The sequence below is a fragment of the Schistocerca serialis genome, chromosome 4, assembly GCF_023864345.2.
Source record: "Schistocerca serialis cubense isolate TAMUIC-IGC-003099 chromosome 4, iqSchSeri2.2, whole genome shotgun sequence".
NCBI classification, from domain to species: domain Eukaryota; kingdom Metazoa; phylum Arthropoda; class Insecta; order Orthoptera; family Acrididae; genus Schistocerca; species Schistocerca serialis.
In genome coordinates this window covers 859046541-859071285 of record NC_064641.1, presented here as the reverse complement: position 1 = coordinate 859071285, position 24745 = coordinate 859046541, and the positions used below count along the sequence as shown (strand labels likewise).

The window sequence follows — 24745 nt, the reverse complement described above, 5'->3', positions numbered from 1 at the left end:
TATCATGTCCAATCAATAAGGACACAGGCTTATAAAAGTTCTATTACAAACAGTGCGGTACAAATTGGGAATACTTCTCCGCATAAGATAAACATTATTTCATCATTCCCACATTTTAGTAAAACCTCAAGGTCTTCCTTTATCACTGTTCCTACCCTGTAGCAGAATCTTTGAAACATGTGAATTACGAAGCGTAAAAGAAAAAGGAGCAAAATATCTTTATACAAGTGGCGCAAGCTGTCCTGTAGATTAAGTCAATCGAACAAAGTCACCCCTCAAAAAGAGGTGAACTTATATTTACTTAACATTAAATATTATAGTATATTAAAGTAATAATAAAGTATCAGAACCTAATAAAAACGCTAATGTTAGGGAAAAAAAACTTGTGTCAAGAAGCGAACCACTATCAACTGTGTCAACGATTTGTTAACGTGAAAAATGACAAGTTTGCATCACGGTTCCAAGTCCACACTGGACTGTAGGTCCCTACATGATTAACTGACTTGGTCATTTCAAAGGTGGGACGAAGACAAGGGCAAACCACTTTCCAACTTTCGGGCCGAGGAAAGCTTTACTTCAGTGTACACATTTTTACACAGGTCAGTGCCAAAGCTAACGACTTTGAGCTCTAAGTCAAACTATCAAGGATAGTAAATGAATATACTTGTGAAGAAATAAAAGCTGAGAGACTGGCCATTGACGAGAAAGAAAACAGTGCCTCGCATTTATCACTCAGCATGAAGAACAAAAAAAGTTCTTGACCTACCGCTAGCAACAGCGCAGTAAGCGAGAACGCCACAGGGCAGAAACGAGCTTACTCCACACAGTCGTTCGTGTCTATCCAGTACAAGGTCCTTACTCCCGTTATCGACAGTGCACTCGCTAGAAGAAAAGCCGCCTTTTTACAGAGAAAAGAGAACAACAAGATAACGCAGGCTGAAGAACAATTCTCTACTCGCAGCTGCACGGCTCGATGCCGGCGGCCGACTTGTAGCTAGCGGAATGTTCCCACGATACAGAACTCTCTTATCGACTCGGTTCTAGTGTTTACACCTCCGTCCATTGACTTGAGGGCAATGACAAGAGGCTACACGGACGGGGAAAATGTGACGCGAGAGCAGTTCCTCCTATCTGACAACCGTTCACGTTATTTTACACGCTCCATCCAGAGCGTCAGGCGACCCGCCAAAGTGATGGCACAGTCTAATATAGATACAACCACGCCATTCAGGTGCGAAAGTTGTTACCGTTTGACAGCCGCTCCAACCAGTGAGAAAGCAGTCACATGCGTCTTAAGGGCAATGTTTGTTTTTAATTATTATCTGTTTACTTAATGGAATAGTTGTTATATTTTTGCGTTCCATTCGTTGCTAACTTTCAAAGAGACATGAATTAACATGAAATACTTGCAAAAACAGCCGAATTACATGATACAATGACATAGGGTACAACTCATTCTTGAAGAAAATCTTTCAAATGTGTCCATATTTGCAGCTTATTCCACTGAAAGCAACAGAATATAAACAAATTTAATGCATGAGAAGCATATATTTCTGTCGTCTGCCGGCCGCGGTGGCCGAGCGGTTCTAGGCACTTCAGTCTGGAACCGTTGACATATGCATTGAACAGTTGACATATGCGGGAAACAATTGACATATGCAGGAAATTAGAACAGATCTTTAAAATTACTGAAATAGCTATGGCTTGCATTTCAGTAATTTTAAAGACCTGTTCTAAAGTTATTTCCTGCATATGTCAATTGTTTCCTGCATATGTCAACTGTTTAATAATTATACATTTAGCATTATGAAAAATTCATCTTTAACCACGCAATGTACAAAACCATCTGTGAAATGTTTACAAACATGTGCTAACGAATGCGCCTCTTGAATGAAGTGATGTACTTGAAAACGATGGAGGAAAAAACTTATACTGTTACTAAAACGTTAAAAACGCTTTTCTTGGGATTATTTGGTAAGTTTACAGTATTCATCTTTTCCACTATTTCACATATATTTTCCGCGTCTGACTTACGAAGTTTGTAACATAACATCAAACCTTTACGTGACAGGAATATGTATTTCATCTCATTCAAGAGAACAAATAAATCATGTATTAAGACGAATTACACCTGAAGATGCACCCACAGGGTCCGAAATGCATCTTGCACTGAATAAAACACTAAAAATTGTGACTGAAGGCGTTTTTCAATTCATACCTCAAGTGTATTCAGTACAGTCACGTTTGAAGCTGCAAAATATGGGTAAAATTAAATTTCCATTTTAGTTTTATTAAACAACGACAGAGAAAGAAATATTTAAGCATGTCAAATCAGATTCCTATAGCAAAAAATGAAGATATCATTAAAAGTTAAAAAGTTCAACCAGCAAACGAAACGATACGTACATGACGTGTCAGAAATTTTGCGACAGACTTCGAGCGGTTGTAGAAGGTATCTTGAGGAACAAATGCAGTAGAGAAACGTGTGTTCGGAAACGACATCCAACGACACTACAACAGCATCGAAGTTATAGGCGCCGCCGCCTGCCACTAGGCTACTCCTTCGGCATAGAGATGGGCAAAACTGTTCTTTTCAGAGATTGGATCAGAACTGTTCACTCCCTGAAATGAATTAGCTCTTTTTCATGACTCACCACTCATTTACAATAGAAAATAAATGGAAGGCACATTGCCCTTTAAACTTGGTTTATTCCAGTACTACACCTGTATTTTGATATTATTTGATCCTATTTTGAAGTAACACACATAATGAGTAAGAATTTTGTATTGTTTATTGAAATTTCCACGATATGACAAAGTTTTTGATTATTGATTTATTTTGCACTATCGTGGTTTTTTGGGTGATCGGAAAATGTTGTAACTTGAGATTTACATTAACAATATATTTGGCTATAATATATTAAAATTTCATTAACCTCATACAAATACATCGCAAGCCATATATTTTTAATGTGAACGTTTCCTTCCGAAGACGCCTAAAATCGCAAAATCCGTACCAGAATAAGAAAAAAAAATATAAATTTGACTGTAAAACGAAAGTGCTGCATATAGCCTTACGCAGAATAAAACAAGGAAAATATTGGTGTATCACATTTTGCGATACGTTTATCGGTTCGCTCGTAATTAAAGCGTAAATTCGAGTGTCCATAATAAAAATCCTATAGTAAGAGGAGTCATCAGGAACCTAATCTAATCAGTTTAAACAAATAAAAATAAAATAAAAACAATTGATGTATACATAACATAATAATGTAATATACATAGCGGTATTACTACGAAGAACAATATCCAGTAGGGACGAACTCCGATGCAGAGGCGCTGAGTCGAGCAGGTCGAGCAGCGAGCTGTATTACTGCGTGAGCCGAGACCGCAGAGACCAGAGTGACACCTGAGTCGCTTTGCTCAAAGCTCTGGCTAGAGTCGAGAACGGTGGGGTGAGCGTTGAGCGGGCGAGTTCCGAGGGTGGAGGGAGCGGTGAACTCACCCGCTCCGAGACAAATCGTCCGTTCTCTTGCGAGCAGGTTGTTGCAAGTAGTTCCTATGTTATCCGCTAGGTGGCTCTCTGTCCTGTTGCTCGCATCAACTGCCCAAAGGGCAGGACGTGCGACTGAAACGATCGCCGACAGAGTGCGATGCGAAGTTAAGCTGCGCCAGACACTGGCTGCACGCGGCAGACGACGCACAGAGACGGCACGGCATATGTGAAACACAAAATCCAATGGGGCACTGCACAATGCAGGCAGCCAAGGTAGAAGCAGGGCAGAGGCCGGCGCTGGCTGTGTTGTGTGGCGTGCAGTGTGCTCTGACCAGCAGTGGCGCTGCTGATATGCTCTGTCTCTCTCTCTCTCTCTCTCTCTGCCGTGGGAAACGTTTGGAGCTACCATTCTTTTTTTCTGAATCACTGATTGTTCACTCCTTTGAAAGATTCAACTCTATGAATTAGTTCAAGAGCGGATCCCGCATCTCTACTTCGGCATCAAACGTGACTTGGTACGCTGACGGACCGTAGGCGTAACGTCTCGCAATGTTGTTTGCTATTCAGTGATCGCAACTGACTGCCACGATCGCCAGTGGAGAAGATGGAATTATCTGGTGGATAGAAAGGCCTTGTCTCCTACGAATGCAATGCTCTGTTGCCTCTGTGGGTGACGGTTTCAGACACTGGCTTCCATCTGCAGTTTATTTTTCTCATGGAACCCTTTTCGGTGTACAAGAGAAAAATAAAATGCGGATGGAAACCTGCGTCCGAAACCGTCATCCACAGAGGCAACAGCGCATTGCATTCACAGGAGACGTAGTCTGTCTACGCAGCAGCTACGTCCATCTCACGCACTGGCGATTGTGGCAGTCAGTCGCGATCACAACACCGCGAGACGTTCCTCCAATGATCCGTCAGCGTACGGAGCCATGTCTGCTGCCGGCGCCAATAACTTCGACGCTGTGTAGCATCGTTCGATTCCTGGACACAGATTCCTGGCCTCGATTTATTCCTTAAGACACTCTCTACAACCCCGCGAAGTTTGTATCCAATTTCTGGGACACCCTGTATCTATAGAGATAATCGGGAGCGCCATGTTGAAGGATTGAGAGACTGGCAATTACTTATATAAACCATAAAATGCGTACTACGTGAAAAACGCAGTCTCGGAAGACGCAAGAAGAGACGGCATGAATGTCTAGAGTGACTCACGAAGGCGGAACAGACGTCACACCTTCTCAGTGAAAGTGATGAAGCTTGCCAGGAAAAATACGAGGGCAGTTCAATAAGTAATGCAACACATTTTTTTTTTTTCTGAAACAGGGGTTGTTTTATTCAGCATTGAAATACACCTGGTTAATCCCCAATCTTTTAGCCACACAACACTATTTTTCAACGTAATCTCCACTCAATGCTACGGCCTTACGCCACCTTGAAATGAGGGCCTGTATGCCTGCACGGTACCATTCCACTGGTCGATGTCGGAGCCAACGTCGTAGTGCATCAATAACATCTTCATCCTCCGCGTAGTGCCTCCCACGGATTGCGTCCTTCATTGGGCCAAACATATGGAAATCCGACGGTGCGAGATCGGGGCTGCAGGGTGCATGAGGAAGAACAGTCCACTAAAGTTTTGTGAGCTCCTCTCGGGTGCGAAGACTTGTGTGAGGTCTTGCGTTGTCATGAAGAAGGAGAAGTTCGTTCAGATTTTTGTGCCTACGAACACGCTGAAGTCGTTTCTTCAATTTCTGAAGAGTAGCACAATACACTTCAGAGTTGATCGTTTGACCATGGGGAAGGACATCGAACAGAATAACCCCTTCAGCGTCCCAGAAGACTGTAACCATGACTTTACCGGCTGAGGGTATGGCTTTAAACTTTTTCTTGGTAGGGGAGTGGGTGTGGCGCCACTCCATTGATTGCCGTTTTGTTTCAGGTTCGAAGTGATGAACCCATGTTTCATCGCCTGTAACAATCTTTGACAAGAAATTGTCACCCTCAGCCACATGACGAGCAAGCAATTCCGCACAGATGGTTCTCCTTTGCTCTTTATGGTGTTCGGTTAGACAACGAGGGACCCAGCGGGAACAAACCTTTGAATATCCCAACTGGTGAACAATTGTGACAGCACTACCAACAGAGATGTCAAGTTGAGCACTGAGTTGTTTGATGGTGATCCGTCGATCATCTCGAACGAGTGTGTTCGCACGCTCCGCCATTGCAGGAGTCACAGCTGTGCACGGCCGGCCCGCACGCGGGAGATCAGACAGTCTTGCTTGACCTTGCGGCGATGATGACACACGCTTTTCCCAACGACTCACCGTGCTTTTGTCCACTGCCAGATCACCGTAGACATTCTGCAAGCGCCTATGAATATCTGAGATGCCCTGGTTTTCCGCCAAAAGAAACTCGATCACTGCCCCTTGTTTGCAACGCACATCCGTTACAGACGCCATTTTAACAGCTCCATACAGCGCTGCCACCTGTCGGAAGTCAATGAAACTATACGAAACGAAGCGGGAATGTTTGAAAATATTCCACAAGAAATTTCCGGTCTTTTCTACCAAAATTGGCCGAGAAAAAAAATGTGTTGCATTACTTATTGAACTGCCCTCGTAGATCGTGAATTGCAACACTTGCTACATCAAGAAATATCACATAAGCAGTTAACAAAAAATAGTCTGACTTAGATGAATATTGGGCAAGCCATTGACTCAGTACTTGACTTCCAACACTAACTGCAAAGAAGATTCAACAACGCAGGGATAGCTTAGGGAATGTTACGTAACAGGGCTCTTTTACCTTAGTTAACGAAATCCAATTTACATCGCCAACATATTATTCCCCGAGCACAGCTATCTACGTTTAGCTTCTGTTTCGAGCAACACGTTTTCCCCTTACTCGTTCACATTTTGAGAAAGCAACCGTTTCTTGGCTGCCGGATAATATGTATCGAAAAAAATTTCTTGTCACTGACGTTCTACCAACAGCAGTTTCTAGCATTTCACGCGCCAGATTATGTGTCACCAAAGTACAAATTCACATCCCTAATTTAGCTGCCACGTAGCCACTTACTTGTACAACACAGCAGGTGTGTAATATTTCCATTTACCTGCGGGTATGGACGGCCGAGGCGGCTGGGGCGACCTGTAACAAAAGAAACGAGTCACAAATTGGCAGACAAGGAAGTACAAAGGAGTACTATGTCACTAGAAAAGTACACTTCCTAAAAATTAATGTCGTTTTTCAGTGAATAATATCTCGATAGGGAGGGACATGTACTGCAGTAACATTTAATAATTAAAATCATAACAAAACAAAAATGAGTATTCTTTTAGTTATTCATGAAATGGGTCGCTTTTCGCTGTCCGCAAGAAGAAGGTCGTGTTCGGCCAAGGAGACTGGGCCATTAATAATTTTTTCCCTTAAGTAAATCATACCATCGAGTAGAACCGTGAAGTGTCTCTACTAACAAAGTCAACATAGCTGCCCATAGTTTAACGAGATCCAAATAACGCTTTTTATCATTCGTTCCCGGTAAGATATTTCCAGAAATGAATGTATGTATATGACTAAGTCTGTAGAAGGAGATCCAGCGTCATAAAAGTGGGGCAGGGTAACATTTTGTGTTGAAAGTAATGTTTGTTTACATTTATTAATTGTGCATTCCAGCACACTCTGTGAGCCCCTGACATAGGTGCACCACTGGCCAATTGCATTTTTCACATTTTATTTTATTTCAAAAACATATGAGGTGGTAAAGTGAGGTGGGACAGCCTGTATATATCAATGATCTTCCACTTAACATAAATCAGACAGAGTTGGTTCAAAAATGGCTCTGAGCACTATGGGACTTAACTTCTGAGGTCATCAGTCCCCTAGAACTTAGAACTACTTAAACCTAACTAACCTAAGGACATCAAACACATCCATGCCCGAGGCAGGATTCGAACCTGCGACCGTAGCCGTCGCGCGGTTCCAGACTGTAGCGGCTGGCTCTCAGCACTATGGGACTTAACTTCTGAGGTCATCAGTCCCCTAGAACTTAGAACTACTTAAACCTAACTAACTTAAGGACATCACACACATTCATGCCCGAGGCAGGATTCGAACCTGCGACCGTAGCGGTCGCACGGTTCCAGACTGAAGCGCCTAGAACCGCTCGGCCACCACGGCCGGCGACTGTAGCTGCTAGAACCGCTCGGCCACCCCGGCCGGCAGACAGAGTTGGTACTTTGTGCAAACGACACAAGTGTTTGCAATTAAAACTGTTACACAGGAAGCAAATAAAGTAATCTTTTTTGAAGGATTATTAAGTGTTTCTCTGCAAGTGAATTAATTATAGAACGAAAGTCACAGTAGATTTGATTCTGCACAAGAAATGGAGTAATACCAACAATTAATGTAGCACATGAACAGGAGTCAATAAACACCGTAGAACGGTCAGATTTTCCGATGGATAAACAGATGATAGTTTAAATTGGTAGAAACATCGATGTGAGCTACTCATACCAAAATACTCAGAAGGTATCCCTCAACAACACCTGAAACTTTGTCGCCGGTGTTCTGGTTCATCCTGTCTAGGAGATTACATCACCTGTGTGACTAGTAACCCGTGGGTAATTACCCAACTCCGTTACTATTTTTATCATCATCGTCGTGTAACGACTAACTGTATCTTTCAGCTTTCAGCCCCCCTTAGTGAATAGAATATGTAGGCTTAACGTCTCCAAATTGATAACATTTCTAGTTACTTATGTCATATGATACGTAATTAATCTGAACTGATTATTACACTTTACGAATATTTCTGCCAAGTCTGAGTAATAACTGTTACGCTCGACTTAAAAAAACTGCAGTTGTAGGATATGTATCATTCAAGAAACAGCATTACTGAGCAGATCAAAACTAGAAAAAATATTACGCCGAGATTCGGTACGGATACTTATCGTACCTTTGCCACGCTACCTACCTTCTGTGTCCATTTGCTAGCGAAAATATGGCACGGAACGAAATTTTGTAACAGATATTTGTCCTGTTACTGCGCTGTGGCCTCCGAGTGCGCGAGTTTTGGTTCGCTTTGGTTCACCCTTTATATCGTTTACCCAATAAGAATATTTCTGTCTGATAACGAAGCAAATTTTAAATCTAGCTACAGATCAGTTCCTTTACTCCTATTGTAAGTCTGTGGGCTGTTTAGTAACCCGCAAATGACCAGCATTTAGGAGCGGCGTTCAATAAGTAATGCAATTTTTTCTGCTCGGGTAATTTCACCTGAAAAAATGAGGAATTTGTTGTGGGACAACCTACAATATTCCCGCTTCAGTTCCTATAGTTTCATGGCGTTCCGATAAGTGGCGGCGTTATAGGTAGACTTTAAAGTGGCATCTGTAACAGAGATCCGTTCCAAGCAGACAAGTATGGTTGAGTTTCTTTTGGTGGAAAACCTGAGCATCGCAGATATTCAAAGGCGCTTGTAGAATGTCTAAGGAGACCTGGCACTTAACAAAAGCACGGTGAGTGGCTGGGCGAGGCGTCTGGCATCTTCGCGACAAGGTCGCGCAAACCTGTCCTAACTCTAGCGTCCCGGCAGCCGCACACCTCTGTGACTCCCGCAATGCTGGAACGTGCGGACACCCTCATTCTTGATGTTCGACGGATCAGAATAGAAGACCTCGTTGCTCAACTGGGCGTCTCTATTGGTAGTGCTGTCACGCTCGTCCACCAGCTGGGGTACTCAAAAGGTGTGTCCCACTGGGTTCCACCGAGCGAGGTGGCGCAGTGGTTAGCACACTGGACTCGCATTCGGTTCAATCCCGCGTCTGGCCATCCTGATTTAGGTTATCCGTAATTTCCCTAAATCGCTCCAGGCAAATGCCAGGATGGTTCATTTGAAAGGGCACGGCCGACTTCCTTCCCCGACCTCCCATAATCCGATGAGACTGATGGCCTCGCTGTCTGGTCTCCTCCCTGTCTGCTCTCCTCCCCCAAACAATCCAATCCACTGGGTTCCTCGCCATCTAACAGAAGACCACGAAGAGCAACGAAGGACCATCTGTGCCAGATTGGTTCGCATTACGAGGCTGATGGCGACAATTTTTTGTCGAACATCGTCACAGACGATGAAACAATGGTTCATCACTTCGGACCAGAAACCGGCGATCCATAGAGTGGCGCCACACCACCCCTCCTCCAAAGAAAATGTTCAAAGCCACACCCTCAGCTGGTAAAGCCATGATGACAGGGTTCTGGAACTCTGAGTGAGTTATTCTGATTGATGTCCTCCCTCATGGTGCAGCGACATCTCTGAAGTGTGTTGCGCTACCATCAAGAAATTGTAGAAATGACTTCAGTGTGCCCGGAACAAGGAGCTGACAAAACTTCACTGAACTGTTCTTCATTAATCCACCATACAGTCCGGATCTCGCACCTTCCGAGTTCCGTCTGTTTTGCCCAATGAAGGATGCACTCCATGGGAAGCAGTACATGGATGATGGGGAGGTTACTGATGGAGCAGGACGTCAGCTACGACATCGACCAGTCCTATTCTGTATGCTCCGCCGATCGGTTCGGTAGGTGTGCGCCGAGCGGTGGGTTTACGTAACCGAGCGTCTGTGCAATTCTGTAAGCCATTCGGTAGAGAGTTGTTATGGCTCGGGATAAACCGAGTCGTGCCCGTGCCGTGTTGCCGCTTATCCTCGCGCCAGCCAATTAAAGGCAAGTGACCACAACTGTGGGCATGTTCACCCGACGACTGCGCACCAGGCATACCCCACACCCAAAGCAGCCAACCGGCATGACTACCAGACATGCCATTCCCATTATTGTTTTCGACTGTAGGGGCATGGAGAATTGTGACGCTTGGTTGACTCACGGTATCCCATCCCCTTCTGATTAGACCCATGTCCCAAGAATTTTAAAGTTTTCAAAGCCTAGAAGAAAAAAAAATCACCACTGCACTTGATAACTGATAAGGATTGGCCAACGGATTTACTCATTTCAGGACTTGATAAACATATGTACCTTCCGATTTAGCCATTTGACGACTTACTAAATAAATATACCTTCAAGTACAAAGGGATAGCTGTAGCTCAACCAAATTACAGGCAGCCTCACTGCTCAGTCTGTACGTCGCCACAAATTTGCTCTTGGCTGTTTCAAAGAGGTTCGTCTCGTCCCACAGATTACGTTGCCAAACCGCACGGCGCCGCTTTTCCTAGATCCACTTTCGTCGCTCTTGCCTTTTTAACAGTACTGTGCGCACCATGACCACATCATCTACATCTACACGGATTTTCTGCAAATTACACTTATGTGCCTGGCAGAGGGTTCATCGAACCATATTCACAATAATTCTCAGTCACTCCACTCTCGAACAGTGCGCGAAATAAACGAACACCTGTATCTTTCCGTGCAAGCTGTGATTCCTGTGTTTTACTGTGAAGATCGTTTCTTCCTCCGTAGGTCGGCGTTAACCAAATATTTTCGCATTCGGAGGAGAATGTTGGTGACTGAAATTTCGTGACAAGATTGCGCTGCAACGAAAACCGCCTTTGTTTTAATGGTGTCCACCTCAAATCCTGTATCATGTCCGCGACACTCTCTCCCCTATTTCGAGACAATACAAAACGTGCTGCTCATCTTTGAGGTTTCTCAATGCACTCCCTTAATCCTATCTGGTAAGGATCCCAGACAGCACAGCAAGAGGACGGTCAAGTGTAGTGTAGGCAGTCTCTTTACTATATCTGTTACATTTTCTAAGTGTTCTGCCAATAAAACGCAGTCTTTGGTTTGCTATCCGCACAACAATATCCATGTGTTCTTTCCAGTTCAAGGTGTTCGTTACTGTAATTCCTAAGTATTTAGTTGAATTCATGGCGTTTAGAGTTAACTGGTTTATTGTGTAATCAAAGTTTAACGGATTCCTTTTAGGACTCCTGTGGGTGACCACACACTTTTTATTATTTAGGATGAACTGCCAATTTTCGCACCAGTGGGATTTCTTTTCTAAATCGTTCAGCGATTTGCCTTGATCTTCTGACGAGTTCACTAGACGATAAACGACAACATCATCTGCAAACAACCTAAGACGGATGCTCAGATTGTCTCCTAAATCGTTTATACAGATAACGAACAACAAAGGGCCTGCAACACTACTTTGGGGAACGCCAGAAATCATTTCTGTTTTATTCGATGACTTTCCGTCAATAACTGTGAACTGCAGTTCCATGATTCTTAGCTGAAATACAAGCACAATAATATTTATGAACCCACTTCACACTTGGATGGGTCTCAGTGATTCTTCAAGAAAATTTAATCACTAACTCCAAAACTAAATGTTTCTAAAAATAACATTTTATCTCCGCAATCACGAATGGCCTTACTCACCAGCTCTCAGTACCGTAGACGAATAATCGGTAGGTGGACCGATTGTTAACAGGTGCCAGTAGCGTATAGAATAGCAACTTCGGGTTACCGAACAGAAAATGTCGCTGCCGAGGTTAACCCACAGAACAAAATGGTATGGACGATAGTTTGGAAATTTGTGGTAAGGACTATGGGACCAAACTGCTGAGCTCATCGGTCCCTAGGCTTACATACTTAACGTAACTTACGCTAACACACACCCATGCCCGAGGGAGGACTCGAACCTCCGACGGGGAGGGCGCGGGGGAGGACGCGCGTACCGTGGCAACACGCCCTAGAGCGCGCGGCTACCCCGCGCGGGTATGGACGATACGTAATAGGACTACAGTAGAGTGAATGAAATTTTCACTCTGCAGCGGAGTGTGCGCTGATATGAAACTTCTTGGCAGATTAAAACTGTGTCCCGGACGGAGACTCGAACTCGGGACCTTTGCCTTTCGCGGGCAAGTGCTCTACCATCTGAGCTACCGAAGCACGACTCACGCCCGGTACTCACAGCTTTACTTCTGCCAGTATCTCGTCTCCTACCTTCCAAACTCTACAGAAGCTCTCCTGCGAACCTAGCAGAACTAGCACTCCTGAAAGGAAGGATATAGCGGAGACATGGCTTAGCCACAGACTTGGGGATGTTTCCAGAATGAAACTTTCACTCTGCACCGGAGTGTGCGCTGATATGAAACTTCTTGGCAGATTAAAACTGCATGCCAGACCGATACTCGAACTCGCGACCTTTGCTTTTCGCGGGCAAGTGCTCTACCATCTGAGCTACCCAAGCACGACTCACGCCCCGACATCACAGATTTACTTCCGCTAATACAGCGTCATCTACTTACCAAAATTCACAGAAGCTCTCCTGCGAACCTGACAGAACTAGCACTCCTGGAAGAAAGGATATTGCGGAGACATGGCAAAGCCACAGACTTGGGGATGTTTCCAGAATGAAACTTTCACTCTGCACCGGAGTGTGCGCTGATATGAAACTTCCTGGCAGATTAAAACTGAGTGCTTCTGTGAAGTTTGGAAAGTAGGAGACGAGGTACTGGCGGAAGTAAAGCTGTGAGGACGGAGCGTGAGTCGTGCTTGGGTAGCTCAGATGGTAGAGCACTTGCCCGCGAAAGGCAAAGGTCCCGAGTTCGAGTTTCGGTCCGGCACACAGTTTTAATCTGCCAGGAAGTTTCATATAGTAGAGTGGTACCAAGCGGGCATACAGGCTCTGCAAGTAAGGTGGCGAAAGGCAATCGCATAGAACGGAGATTATGTTGAAAAATAGAGTTTCGTAGGCGAAAGAGTGAGGAATAATGTGGTCTATTGAATTCTTGAATAAACCAACATACTTTAAGAAAAAAATCTTGTTTTATGTACTGAACGCCCCTCGTAGCTTCACAAATCACATACACGTACGCTACAAACTGACTCGCTCCACAGCGTGGGGGGGAAAAAAAAAAAAATCCAGCGAATAATCTGCGGAACATGTGGCTAACCAACTGATTGTATATCTCGTCTGAAAGCTAGAGCAAACACGGAGCTTGAAGCCGAAGAGATGGCGGTGCCCAAATTTACTCTCAGCGATCTCCACGTCCTCTGCCTCGGTAGAGGAGCACTCGCGCGGCCTTGGGCAGTACTCGGCTTGTTCCGCGCTGAGCAAACCACTCGCTCTCACATCGTACACCTGCCGACGTCAAGGCAGCCGCGGTGCCGCTGTCAGCGGGTGTTTACTCAGGTGCCACGGCAGCAGTTGCGCACGGAGAATTATACCGCCGTACGCACATTCTTTCTCTCCGCCGGTAATCGCCAGACTCGGCGGCATTGTGGAGAGGTGGCGGTTGCCGAGTCAAGAGTGGCCGATGTCGCTAAAGCCCAACCACACGTGGAGGGCTCTCCACTTGGAGGTACCCTGTTCCAATCTTGGTACTAAAGGTAAGCATAAAATGTCCCGATACTGCGTAGATTTGAGCTATTCTGTTTCGAGAGGTCGCGTCCATTATAAAAAAACATCGAATGATAAGCGACTTCCCTTACAATGACAACAGAAAAACGCTGAGCAAGAGGAGTATAGTTCCTACAAAATGCCCGGTTTGGGGAACAACACAAGTTGTACAACTTTGCTTCCGCCGTTTGCCGATAGGTGACGACAACGGTAAGTAGTGGTCGAAAGAAACAGATCGCAGACGTCAGGCAGTTACCTTGGACCGCGGTCAACATAACCTCAGTCAAACATTAGTCCATTTGTGACTGCATCATAAACTTGTTCTCGATTGAAACTGTCAGTTTACGAGCTTAATTCACGTCATTTGCGGGAGGTGTTACTGTTTTGTTTCAAAATCAAGAAAACAGCGGCTGAGTCTCATCGAATGCTCTCAAGTGCGTATGGTAAGGACGCTATTAGTGAAAGAACGTGTCGTGAGTGGTTTCAACGCTTCAAGAACGGTGATTTAAAGTCATAGACCGGCACAGTGGTGGAAACAGCAAGCGATTTCAAAACGTCTCAAGTTTATGGCCATGATTCAGAAAGAGGGAACTTGGGTCCCGTCTGAGCTGAAACCAAACGTTTGTGTGTTTGTGAACAGTTTCACAGGCAAAAACGGAAGTGATTTCTGCACCGCATTGTGACCGGAGACGGAAAATGGGTTCATTACGATAACCCTAAACGCAAAAAATCATGGGGATATCCCGGCCACGCTTCCACGTCGACGGCCAAACCGAATATTCACGGCTCCAAGATCATGCTCTGATTTGGTGGGACCAGCTCTGCGTCGTGTACTATGAGGTGTTAAAGCCAAGTGAAACAATCACAGGTGGTCGTTGTCGAACGCAGTTAATGCGTTTGAGGAGACCATTAAAAGACAAACGGCCGCAGTACAGCGAGAGGCACGATAAAATGATTTTGCAGCACGACAACGCTCGCCCCTATGTCGCAAAAGAGGTCAAAACGTACTTGGAAACGTTAAAATGGGAAGTCCTACCCCACCCGCCGTATTCTCCAGACATTGCTCCCTCTATCACCTGTTTAGGCCAATGGCGCATGGCCTGGCTGACCAACACTTCCGATATGATGAAGAAGTCACAAATTGGATCGTTCGTGGATCGCTTCAAAAGATGAACAATTTTTTCGATGCGGGATTCGTACACTGCCCGAAAGATGGGGGCAAGTAGTGGCCAACGATGGAAAATACTTTGAATGATACATGTGTAACCAGTTTGTTTAGTTAAAGCCTCAAATGTTGGGGAAAAAACGGCGGAAGCAAAGTTGTACACCTTGTAGGAATCGATAAATATGTCGCGCGCGACTTCCTGATTTATATAAGCTTCGATACGTACAAGTTGTATTCAAAAAATTTCGGAACATTAGTAATTTCGCGCCAATGGTGTGTTAGACCGAACTGCGGATGGAATCCCTGCACACCGTTATGTTTAATGTGTAACTGGCGGAAGTTTCATTGTTGTTTGTCTCTTAGACCTGTTGTTTTCCTTCACAGTTATTTAGAGATTTTATTATGAGGTCCGGAGCAACTAGCAGTCCCTCATGTTGTTCAGTGCTGCACTGAGTAGAACTTTGTGTCGCACAGTTTGCGCATGTCGAGATGGCAGAGTTAGAGAGGCAATGCATTACATTTTGCGTGAAACTCATGAAAACTTTTACACAGACACACCAAATGATGCAGGAATCCTATGGTGATGAGTGTTTAAGACGTATTCGGTGTTAGGAATGATTCACATGGCCGGACGGAAGTTGAAGATGACTCTCTTGCAGGACGCCCTTCTACATCTACCGACCACGCTCATGTCTGGAACATCAACGAAATTGTGCATGCCAACTGAAATCTGACTGTTCCAGGAGATCGCAGAAGAATGTAACGTTTCAGTTGGATCATGTCACGAAATCCTGACACAGCATGTTGGAATGCACCGTGTTGCCGCCAAGTTCGTCCCACGGCTCATGAGTCAAGACCAGAGAGAGAGCTTCGCCTCCCAATCTGTGAAGAGCTTTTGCAACGCGAAAATGAGAACGAGATGTTCCTTAACAGAATCGTAACTGTGCGATAAGACGCGGGTCTACGGTTACGGTGCTGAGACCGAGGTCTTATCTTCAGAATGGGCTGGGGAAGGTACTCCAAGACCAAAAAAATCTCGTCAGTTCAGGGCAAATGTCGAAGCCATGCTGATAGTTTTCTTTGACTTTGAACGATTAAGTCGTCATAAATTAGTGCCACGAGAACAAACTGTTAATCGATGGTACTATCGGGACGTGCTGCGACGCCTGGGACAAAATGTGAGAAGGAAACGGTCTGCAATGTGGCGTTACAATCCATGACTCTTGCATCACGATGACGTGTCCGCTCCTTCACCCCTATTGGTGGGTGACTGTTGCACAGAAAACGAAATCACTGTGCTGCCTCATCCTTCGTACTCTCCAGACCTGGCCCCTGCGGACATTTTTTTTTTTTTATTTACAAAGTTGAAAACCGCATTGAAAGCAAGCAGATTTGAAACGATACACGAGCTTTTCGCGGATGATGCTGTAGTATACAGAGAAGTTGCAGCATTAGAAAATTGTAGCGAAATGCAGGAAGATCTGCAGCGGATAGGCACTTGGTGCAGGGAGTGGCAACTGACCCTTAACATAGACAAATGTAATGTATTGCGAATACATAGAAAGAAGGATCCTTTATTGTATGATTATATGATAGCGGAACAAACACTGGTAGCAGTTACTTCTGTAAAATATCTGGGAGTATGCGTACGGAACGATTTGAAGTGGAATGATCATATAAAACTAATTGTTGGTAAGGCGGGTACCAGGTTGAGATTCATTGGGAGAGTGCTTAGAAAATGTAGTCCATCAACAAAGGAGGTGGCTTACAAAACACTCGTTCGACCTATACTTGAGTATTGCTCATCAGTGTGGGATCCGTACCAGATCGGTCTGACGGAGGAGATAGAGAAGATCCAAAGAAGAGCGGCGCCTTTCGTCACAGGGTTATTTGGTAACCGTGATAGCGTTACGGAGATGTTTAATAAACTCAAGTGGCAGACTCGGCAAGAGAGGCGCTCTGCATCGCGGTGTAGCTTGGTCACCAGGTTTCGAGAGGATGCGTTTCTGGATGAGGTATCGAATATATTGCTTCCCCCTACTTATACCTCCCAAGGAGATCACGAATGTAAAATTAGAGAGATTCGAGCGCTCACGGAGGCTTTCAGACAGTCGTTCTTCCCGCGAACCATACGCGACTGGAACAGGAAAGGGAGGTAATGACAGTGGCACGTAAAGTGCCCTCCGCCACACACCGTTGGGTGGCTTGCGGAGTATGGATGTAGATGTAGATGAGATAAAAGAAAATTCGCAGACGGGGGTTGGGGCGATCGACCAAGATCCGTACAAGAATTCCTTAAGTGAAAACGGCGTTGGGAGCGGTTGGACAAAGTTCCGCAGTTTTTTGAACAGACCTCGTACAGCGATTAAAAGTGACTGATGAGCAAAGGACTTCCGCCGATTGGCCAAAAAAACTGAAATGACGTGTTTTCAAAACAAATGTATTAGGTTTGATAATAACTAGTTAAAATTGGGACAAATAATGGAATAATCGAGAGACGGAAGAAAAAAATGGGAAAATCGGGTGATCCCTGCCTAAATCAGCAAAGCTGGCGAGTGTGCAATCATCAATTGATACCCGTATTATATTAATGGTTTTTCAGGACAGATCTGTCTATAACCAGCTGAATAAATGCAATTTACATTCTGCCAGACAATTTTCGCTTTAACTTATTCAGGTACCAGCAGTGGCCTGAAACACATACACAACACATGGCGCCATTGAATTTATACGCCACAAACAGTTCTGCTGCTGACCGTTCTTGATCAGTACAAGTAAAGAAACATCTGAATTGATCAAGAAAGTGTCATGAAGAGAACAGAATATTCTCAAATGTGGTGGTAAAAGGAATGCTGAAGATTTGATGGGTAGATCGCACAACAAATGAAGAGTTACTGAAGCTGACTGAGGAGAAAATAAATTTGTGATGTAAATTGAGCAAAATAATGGAGAGCTTCGTTCTTAAGTTACATACAGAGGCATCAGGGAACAGTTAATTTGATGCTACACGAAGCTGTTGGAATTAAAAAATGTAAAGGAACCTCAGGTTCCAGTGGATTTTAGGTAAATAGAGAGAGTTGAACAAACTTCGACAGAGAGACTACGGTGGAGAGCTGCAACAAACAGGTACTCGGACTTAAAAGTATTAAACAATAACAATTTTCATTACATTCGCCTTAGTAAAGCTTTTTCTCTAAAAGAATTTACACAAAACTAATGGCCATTCATGACGTTAGTGTTTACTGAGTAGCATTACCCTTAATCGATGCTATTTACCTCCCTGCAACAATCACACTTCATATAAACTGTGTCCCTGTGACAGGCAGTCCTCCTGTTAACACAATTCTTTGTCATCTTTCTCTCTCTCTCTCTCGCTCTCTCTGTCTGTCTCTCTCTGTGTGTGTGAGTGTGTGTGTGTGTGTGTGTGTGTGTGTGTGTGTGTGTGTGTGTGTCTGTGTCTGTGTGTGTGTGTGTGTGAGAGAGAGAGAGGGGGGGGAGGGGAGGTGATAGATCCAGTTTGTTTAAATGCGTCTCTTCCTCGAGATAAGCTAACCGCGCTTATCAAGATACTGGCGGAAGTGGCAATTCCTTTGATGTTGTGGTCTGACAGCGCGGCAATTGTGACACAACGGACCTCCTACGTCACATTCTACTTCCATGCACAAACACTGCAGAGCAGATGCTACTGATTTTCGCATGATCTGCACGGCCTCTGCATTTTGTAATAGTACTCTATAAATCGAACCTTCAATTTGCTACAATAATTCTGTTACATTTCTGGCCCCCACAGACAGTTTCGATTTTGTTCAGAATACTGCACGTATGGTGGAGAGACAAGGGTGCGACGCCCCGTTAGGTATATGTCCTTCTTCATGCTGCATTATCATTATTATTGTCACACTGTTGAAGGTTACAACGTGAACATAAAAACTACAAGATTATAAAGAAGAAACAAATCTTATGTCGCGCAAACATTAGACAGGCACTCTGGCTTGACTCATGTTTTGGTATAGGTAATAGGAAGTCTACAAGAAACAGAATAAGATCAATTAATGCTGCACGTTAACAGGAGCCAGTGAATAGGGTAGAATTACACTAGGTTTTCGATGCACATTCTGATGAAAATTTGAAATGGGAGAAACTTGTGAGCTCTTCAACAACTTTGGCTCCTCATGTAATTGCTAGTCTTGGAAGTAAATAAATCCAACATCATATTTTCGATGTTGACACTCATTCGCGTCGTCTGGCAAAATTTTGTGGGATAAACTCGTCACAGAGGAAGAAAACACTGTTTGTACAAAAGAGCGCTGCGAGAATCGTCAATGGTGTTCTCCCCACAATCGTCTCACAGATGTCTCTTCTGCGGTCTGCCGCAAATTCTGTTTCTCTAAACTTCACCAAAAGCGTTTTCCGAAAATATCGTCTATTTTGCACTGCGACGATTCCTATCTAAGCTCACGGAGCATTTCAGTCACGCTATCGTACTGATCGAATCTACCGGTAACAATGTAGCAGCATATCTCTGAATTGTTTCTACGTCTTCCTTTGACATGGCGTGGTCAGGATTCGAAACACCTGGGCGTATTCAATAATAATATGGCGTTTTGTACGCGGTCTCCTAAAGAGCTGCGCTACAGTTCTCCAGAAATTGCCCAATAAATTTGACCATTTACCCTCCCAACAAGTAACTTAGGTGATGGTTTCACGTCATTTCCTTTCGCAACATTACACCGACATATTTCGTGAGCGTCACTGGGTCTAGTAGAGATTCATTAATACAGTTTGTGTACCTTGCTAAACCGAGATAAGGAACTGACTGTCGGAAATAAATATTTAGCTTTTGTTAGTGACATAAATAGTTTACACCTTATATCGGCAACTTAATTTCATAATACCTGTCGACGACCGTACGAATATGAGTACGTACCATGTACTCACATGTTTAACTTTAAGATGATTTTTTATCACAATATTTTAAGGGTCTGAAGATGGCGGTAAGCCGAAACCGGTAATAAAGTGTAAAGAAATCTGTGTGTTCAAAACGGACTTGTGAAAATAAAAGGGTCAAAAATAAAATGATTGCGAACTCATTTACAGACTTAATGTCTTCAATTGATAAAAATGTACCTGTCAGAAACATCGGCACCAATTCCTCCCTCGCAGGTGCTCTACGCCTCCGAGTTAGGCAACCCCTTCGACATCCCTTAGTAGGGGTTTCCCCAGCTTTAGGCGTTCGAGCAACCTCGAGACTGAATTGCTGTCGATGTTTTCCGACAGATACAGTTTTACAGTGCCAAAAAAAGGTGCGTGGTTGGCACTGAGTGTGCTGCTTAACTGGGGAGGGGGCGGGGGGTCATAGGGGGCTCCTTTGCCCTTTTATTCACGCACATGCCCATGCTGCATGACGTTTTAATTTATTACTTTTTTACTACTAACAGCATTCACAACACATCTTGCACACAGTATCCACATAGGAGGGGGTACCACAAAAAAACGGAATTATTCTTGAATAAGAGAAAGTCGCGCGGAACCATGCCATTTCTAGCCAAAAACTGTCTAACAAAGAAGACTGTGTGAGCCGGTGCTTTGTCGTGGAGGAAGAACCAGTCTCCTGTCGGCCACAAATAGCATCTTTTTATGACGAACACTTTTCCTAAAATTTCCAAATAAAAGATTTGATTGACGGTCTGACCTAACGGAACAATTTTTTCAATATTTTCGTTGATTCGGGCAGTTGATGGACGTCCAGAACAAGGCTTGTCATCAATCGATGTGTCGCCATTTTTAAATCTAGAAAACCACTCGTACACATTGAGTTTTTCCCATAGCGTGATCTTGGTAAGCCGTTTTCAACATTACAACAGTTTCAGCAGAATTTCTACAGACTATAAAACAAAATTCCACAGCTGCACGTAAATCACTTGAACCTGCCATAATAAGACACGAAACAAGAACAAAACCGCGCTAGCAAAAACATTCACTGCAGATGAACAGAACAAGCCAAGTCACAACACGGGCCACTGAACTGGTCTAGCGGCAGAAATGCGTACTACACAAGCTTTGCCCACGGCAGCGCTATTCCGTTTTTTTTTTTTTTTTTTTTTTTTTTACCTCCTCGGACAGCACTGAATGCAGATGCAAAATTATATCACTGTATGACACATGGTTCAGGAGATATGACGTTATATACGATGAGCTGCGTGAAAAACCAGCTTCTGCTCACAACGGAGTGCGATTAAAATTACCCAGACTACACTCGTCCAGCGTTTCACAATGAGAGCACTTAGCGATTTCCAACAGACTTTAAACGAAATTTCGAACCTTGTCTTAACTTTTTCTGCCTTACATGCTTGACGTCTGGTAATTAAAATATCAAAGTTATTTATGAAGTAATTAGACGATTCATGCTATTTTCTACATGGGAGTTCGATTTTTAAAAGAATCAGGGGTTTGCTGGTCATTGAATCTGGCTGACAGACATACTGCAAAAGGCAACTTTCAATCTGCAACAAAATTTCACTTTCAATAGACTCTTCTGATGAACGAGCTTTTAATTTTAAAACGGAACACAATTGATCACTGGGAACAATCAGCTCTGTTTGAATATGTTTGTAACTTTATGAAAGACCTAGACCGCAACGTGTCGTAGAAATGAAATATGTGCATCGTGAAAGCTAGTTATTGCTGAACAGTGAATGTAATAAACAGCTCTCAGTGGCGGCAATTAAAGCTGTTACCCACGCTTGCTGCTTTGTATTGGCGCAGACAATGGGAAACACAGTATTACGCTGTATTGCAGGCTATTACTGTCGTCCGGATTTGCATCCCGTTGGCGAGAATTGGAAATGGAAAACGAGGTCAGTACCATAAAGCATTAAAGCACCAATACCTTCTATTCGTGCTGATAGCTGATCTTTAAGTCTTTCTTGCATAATGCGTGCATGTATGGTGACCACAACCGATTCTTGAAACACCAATTGTGCAGTCCACCTAATTAACAACGGCAGACAAAAAATTTTCTTCATTTGTATACTATCGATGCATTTGTGTGGCATTCATAGATTTTGAGAAATTTTTACCTTCCTGTCAACAAAATCTGTACCTGTGTCGGTATACTGTGGAATACATATGTATTTACATATTGTTACATTCAATCTTGGATTTTCCATTCTTTGATATGTATGTACATATGTATGCTAAGAGCTTCCGCTGGAGTGCATGCGGACAGTGAAAAATTAAAAACTGAAAGAGGAGTCAAGCATTGCCAACGTATACTCAGTGGTCTTAGAAGAAGTTTTTGTCTTAGAAGAAGTTTTCAGATCCCTAAACCTGTGGAAAAAAAAAGAAAAGAAACAGGAAAGCAATATATATTGATGAAGCATCTCTGAATCATCTCCATTTTGCTGATAACTTTGCCTTTAACGAAGGAGACTTCAACAACGAGTGGGAGAAATTGGGAGACCAAGTGTGAAATCGAATTAACTACGATTTCATGGTACCAGTGGGCGAGCTTTTGTATTTTCCTGCTGAAGACAGATTCAACCTTTCTGAAACATATTTTAACAGAAAACCATCCATACGATCTCAAATACGACTCCTGCCATATTGTCAGGAAAAGCAGAAAGATGACCCCCGCAGGGAAAACTACAAATAAATAAAAAAATAAATAAACATCTGATAGAAGATACAGGCTTAGTCTTCAACCGGTAAACCCGGTTCTTGAAAGAATCGAGCTCCCATTGGCTACTGAAACTTGGGAAAAAACCTGAGATTTCCAGGTCTGAGGATGAACATGGTATCAAAAACATCCTGATAAATTAATAGGGAGTAGGAGTCGTACCACAATAATGGCCTTTCTTTCCTCTCAGCTGAGCTATAGTAACCGCAGTTTTTAAACATGGATAATTTATATAGAATGGTATTCATATCATTGACACACTTTCCAGATATAATGTAATTCCCTGAGAATTCCAGGTTTCCCAGAAACATCGCCACCCTGCCCATGTATAAAACAGATTCAAACGTCTGATTACTTCATAAATGAGTTAATTTGTTAATTTAAGCAAGTAAGCGAGGAAACTTAAGGAAAGGTTTCAGATTATTCTTAAAGCTTGATGGAAGTCGCTAAGTGCACTCATTCTCCAGGTGACTCGCTCTCCATTTTAATCGATAGCTATGTTTCAGTGTTTATGACCTCATATCCCATGAGCTATGTGTCGCAGAATGATGTAATTTTGCAAATACATTCAGTCGTACACGTGGACACTGAGTGTCAACTGCGTTGCAAAGACAGTCGGTAGTAAAGGAGCAATAAGTTAAAAGTTCATGCCTGATGCTAAGGTTGACTGCATAAACAGCGGACATGCAGTAAGCAATAAACTATTTTTCTTCGATCATTTTGTGGGGAGTGTCAGGGAAAAAAGGCTTCGTAATAGTTTACATGTGTGAAGCTTCGAGCGAAGCCCCTAAGAGCTCCCATTCTCAAGTATCGGATGAATATATAGTCCGGTTATGTCGGCGCTTTCAATTATGCTGCCTTCTGACAGACAGACGGTTTCTAACTGTAATACCTGTCTTGTTGTGTTAAAGTTTCAACAAAAGATTAAACCGCTTAATGAGCAGACTATGACAGCATTTTAAATTCGGTCAATAATTAGCCGAAATACTGAAAAATGAAATTTTTGTTGCCCCTGAAATCCGTTTGACAGGCGATCTGCAACTGCGTTCTACGAGTAGTAACGTACATGACGAAACAACTTCTTCTTCTTCTTCGCGGATGGATCACTTAGGACCACGCGTAATCACCATTTGTTGGCCTTCCTTTTCGCCCAGTATTCCTTCATAAACAACGAATGGGCTAGCTTTCGTTGCGTAGACCACGTATGTCGCCTAGTTTTTCTCTCTTCTTCCTCAAAACCCCGTGTGTTTGTGATTTTTCTGATTTCGTTTCTATCGTGTAGATTTCGAGAGACCCTAATTCTCTCAGGTCTTTTTCTGTCTGTTTGTACCAGTTCGGTCTTGTAGTTTTGTTCTTTAAAAATGTATGGATTTTATGCGTTAACCTGTTTGAGTCCATTCTTTCTAAATGCCCCATGAATTGGATTCTTCTCATGCGCATTGCGTCTGTTATTTTGGAGATATTTTTATATATTTCTGCATTGGGCTTTGGCTTTAGTTCTTGGTCCTAGGATTTTCCTCATTATTTTACGTTCTTTCTTATTTATCTCATTTTTTAAATTAAGTTTCACTTATGCAAATGTTAGCTTACAATAATAAAATCAACTTTATCATTAATTTTATTAATGCGTAAAAGATTTTCTTAACGATATAAAAACATGAAAGTAAATGTAATACTGCCCGCCCTTTGTAAATACTATACAGCTGTGGTTACGACATTCATTTGTCATTTAGCGACGTGGGCGTTCAATAAGTAACGCAACTCTTTTTCGCTGAGAGCAGGTTTTTTTTTTTTTTTTCACAATTCCAATACACCATATTATTCCCCACTGTTATGGTGCCACATCACTAGCTGCACCAATAGCCTGCGCATCATCCACGTACTGCCTCCCGCACAGTCCAGTTGTGCAGCGCAGTGTCTGATTGTTATAGGCTACGTCGATTATGTCGAATGAGAGTGTCCGCACGATCCATTAAAAGAGTAGTTACAGCTGCGTGCCGCCGGCCGGCATGCGGGAGATCGCGATTTTGTTGCGATGAGGACAGACGC

General features: G+C 43.4%; 1 long non-coding RNA gene across 1 annotated transcript in view; it reads right to left on the bottom strand.

Annotated features, from left to right (window-relative positions):
* LOC126475011 (uncharacterized) overlaps nucleotides 1–24745 on the bottom strand; it is a 735908-nt gene that overhangs the window by 577923 nt on the left and 133240 nt on the right. Inside the window, exon 2 of the long non-coding RNA XR_007586640.1 lies at nucleotides 6612–6646. This is a non-coding gene — a long non-coding RNA (uncharacterized LOC126475011). The remainder of the gene's footprint in view (nucleotides 1–6611; nucleotides 6647–24745) is intronic.